Raw genomic sequence first — 4,198 nt, forward strand, 5'->3', positions numbered from 1 at the left:
TGAACTGCTGTATGAAAAGTGAATTTACTCTGTAAATCTTCACCCAAATCCTAATAAAAATAAATAAATAAATAAAATTAAAAAAAAAAAGGTCATTGTGAGTTGGAAGTTGACTTGATGGGAACGGGTTTGGTTTATTGAGTTTGAACTATATAACATCTGAGGTTTATTTAACAAAAATTGGAAAGACTACTATGTACTAACCCATAGGCTGAGTTTTGGGGATAAAGTGATGGACCAAACAGATGTGGCACATTCTACCCCCAATTAATCAGATCTCTCATCCATATAGTAGGGTAACAGCATCTGCCCCCCTCCACTTCCAGGATGATCCTGTAGCAATGACAAAAAGCACTCATAAGTTGCAAAGCAGATTCAGCATTAAACTACAGATTCTCTTCCTTTAAGTAAATAAAGTATATAAAGAACTTCAAGAAGGTATCAAATTGATAAAAACAAGCAAAAATTTGGTTTGCCTAGCAAGAAACAGTTTACAGAGCATGAGGCAGTATGGCAAAATTAAAAGGGAAAAGCTTTGGAATAAGACACTCCCATTCAAATCCTGCCCTGCTATGTACTAGCGTTACGGCTACTGGGTGGACACCTTCAAGCCCATTCCCTCCTTCATAGAATAGGATAGTAATACCTGTAACTTCACAAAGCTGTTATGAAAGTAAATCAGAATTATGTAAGTAAAGTACCTGGCATAGAGTTGGCACTTAGTGAATAATAGTTTCCCCTTTTCTTCTCTCCCAAGCTCCTAGAAATCTCAGACGAGAGAACATTATGTTTTAAATAGTAGGGTTTGCCTCAGAACTGTCAATACTGCTACCCAGCTCTACAGCATAATCACCTCAACCAAAGAAGACAGGAAACTTCTGGTTGTTACAACCATGGAATCCAGATGCAGAATATGCCCAGTCATCAGGAAAATGTTACAGTCTCGGCAGTCTGAGGACAGAAAGAGAGCAACGGCCAATAGCTGAGGGAAGACTCTACAGTCTGGAATGTGCCACAGACTTCTAACCACAAACGTTCTCCCTTGCTCTCAGACTGTGGTATTCCCCTGTGGTGAAGGCCATGCCCTTCTGCTCTTCTCAGCAAGTCTCCTCCAAAAGCACAAGACATCTATGATCAAGAGTATCTTTTAAATACAGAAAACTCCAACACTGGTATCCGTCAACTGTGCCCAGTCATCACGTGAACGTCCATAGCACTGCTCATCACCTCCTATCCAGCCCAGTAGTATAACACAGGCAAATCATTTTCTCATTTCTGAAAGAGGAAGATGGCAGTAGGTGTTCTCCAAAGTCCTTTACACCTCTAATACCCTTTGATTCTGTGACCCATTCTTAACTTCTTATTCATTCACTCATTCATTTAGGAGTGCTTATGGAACACCTTCTATCTCTCCAACTCCGTAACTCATTCTTAATTTCATTCATTGATTAACTCATTCATTCAACAGTGTTTATGGAATACCTACCACTTTGATTTATTCAACAATATTTATTGTGTACCTATTGTATAGACCAAGGAATGATCATGGTACAGTGGTTAAATGCTCGGCTGCTAACCAAAGGTCAGTGGTTTGAACCCACCAACTGCTTCAAGGGAGAAAGATGTGGCAGCTGCTTCCATAAAGATTATAGCCTTGGAAACCCTATGGGGCAGTTCTACTCTACCTTACAGGATCACCATGAGCTGGAATAGACTTGATGGCACACAACAACTATATATACCAGGTATTGTTATGTATAAGAATGTTCAAAAATAAGTAAGAGATAACCAATGTCCTTAAAAAGAGCAAAGGCAATAAGGACAAAGACAAGTGGAGAATTACAGTATGGGAGATACTGTGCACTGGGTGCTATGGGAACCAGGGAAGATGATGCCTAATTCTGCCCAGTAGATGAGACAATGGTGCAAGATAAGGGGAAGCAGGAAAGGCTTTTCAGAGAACTGAGGGGTGAAAAAAATGAGTAGAAGGCTATCAAATTAAAAAAAAAAAAAAAACCCAAACTCACTGCCATCAAGTCAGATCCAACTCATAGCGACCCCTCCTTGGGTTGCCAAGGCAGTATCACTACGGAAGTAGATTGCCCAACCTTCCTTCCCAGAAGTGGTGCACATATATATATATATATATAAACAACAACTATATATATGTGTGTGTGAGTGTGTGTGTGTGTGTGTGTGTGTGTATGAAAGAAAATTTAACTGATGAGTTTATTTAAATCATGACTTTTCACTGAAAACAAACATATATACACTATAGAAAAGAGTGCATATTTTCATCCAAATTTGTAGGAAGAACAAGGGACTTAAGGTACTTCAAAGAAATGTCACAGAAACTGTTTAGATTAATTTGTGGGATAAGGGCTCCCTATCTTCAGGGTTCTCTGCTTTTTGGGTACTTCAGTGAAAATATTTTTAAAAGAGTTCATTATAGCATTATCTACTATAGCTGAAGAAGCTCAACTCCTAGACCTGGCATTTCCAAGCCTACGGAGCTACTACAGAGCAGTGGTTCTCAAAGTGCAGTCCGGGGATTTCCAAGATGTTTTCAGGAGTCAAGATCAAAGCCGTTTTCATGTTAATAGTAAGGTGTTATCTGCCCTTTTCTCTGTGTTGACATTTGCACTGATGATGCAACAGCAATGGTGGGTACAACGGCTGGTGCCTTAGCACAACCAAAGCAGTAGCACCCAACTGTACCCGCTGTCCTCTTCACTGCCAAATACTCACAGTAGAAACACAGACATAAACAAAACACTGAGAGTTTCACTTAAGAACATCTTTGATGTTGTTGTTGTTGTTATGTGCTGCCGAGTCAACCCCGACTCATAGCGACCCCTCTTTGGGTTTCCGAGGCAGTATCACTACGGAAGTAGGATTGCCCAACCTTCCTTCCGAGGAGTGGCTGGTGGGTTTGAACCACCAGCCGTCTGGTTAGCAGGCAACTACCTTAGCCACTATGCTACCAGAGCTCCCAAGCCTACAGCACCCGGTATTCCCAGGCTGTCTCCCATCCAAGTACTAACCAGGCCCGACCCTGCTTAGCTTCCGAGATCAGACGAGATCGGGCGCGTTCAGGGTGGTATGGCGGTAGACGAAGCAGTCAAAATTAATGATTTTACTAAGTATTGATGTTTGAGTAAACATCCTTTAGTGTTACTTGAAATGGGAAGTATGTATAAAGCGTTTCTGATATTATCGAGAAGAAGGACGGGTATGAATGCTTGAGTTGGAAGTTCAACCGGCCAATTTTTTCAGAGAACATAATTTTCACTTGAAAAGTAAAAACAATAGCCATTCATATTTAAGTATTTAGCAGACTTTTTTAAAAAAATGAATGAAGTAAGGCTCACACTTAATGAGAAACTGAGTGTGTTTGTACCAATGATAAAATTTGAGTTTTTTTGAGAAAGAATTAAAATTTGGGAAAACTTGCATCCTATGTATAGTGAATTACTTAGTATGGCTTTTCTAGCCACAGTCTTTGTAACTCCCACAGTATTACTGGGTGGGACCATGCAAATAAGGTATGTAGAACTTTAACGTTGGCATTGGTTAGTTTTATCACTCAGCCAGGCTTAAAATGAGCCATCCTAGAGGCAGAGAGGGGGCCTCACTGCCATCAAGAGAAAAGAGCTGGAGATGAAGTAGCGTGAGTCCTTGGACCCGAGATCCCTGCACTGGACCTCTTGGCAGAAACACCCCAGCAGAGAGAGACACCCCAGCAGAGTGGCAGTGGCAGTGGAACCAAGAGGCACAAGGCAGGCTCACCTGGCTCACAGAGGCTGAGGCCAGGCCGAGAGGCCAAGGGCCAGAGAGGTGTGTTTGAGGGCACAGCAGTGGTAATACCGTCCTGACCGAAGAATTATCCTTAGTGCATTCCTGAACCTGAATTCTAGTCTGTTACTTCCCTAATAAACCTCATAATGATGAGTATTGTCTGTGAGTTCTGTGTGGCCACTGCAATGAATTATCAAACTCAGCAGAGAAGTAGTGAGTACCGTGGGAGGGGTGCTTAGTGTCAAAGTTGGTAAAAAGGCTGGAGGGTGGTGGTATGTCTGGCCTCATAGGAATAAGCCTTTGGCTCCTGATGGCGATCCTGTCTTCCTTTTGTGAAGTTAGAGGAGGTCAGAAGATGTTATCTCCATGCCCTTTTAACACTACACTAAACCTGACAGTG

At 41.7% G+C, this 4,198-nt stretch overlaps 1 non-coding gene across 1 annotated transcript; it reads right to left on the minus strand.

Moving 5' to 3' along the window:
• Positions 1 to 2,995: 2,995 nt before the first annotated feature.
• LOC122150320 lies at positions 2,996 to 3,114 on the minus strand. The gene has a single exon (XR_006163605.1). It is a non-coding gene; the product is annotated as a 5S ribosomal RNA (ribosomal RNA).
• Positions 3,115 to 4,198: the final 1,084 nt, after the last annotated feature.

The sequence above is a fragment of the Orycteropus afer genome, unplaced genomic scaffold (genome assembly GCF_000298275.1).
Source record: "Orycteropus afer afer isolate SDZICR_OR568_19922 unplaced genomic scaffold, OryAfe1.0 scaffold00120, whole genome shotgun sequence".
NCBI lineage: Eukaryota > Metazoa > Chordata > Mammalia > Tubulidentata > Orycteropodidae > Orycteropus > Orycteropus afer.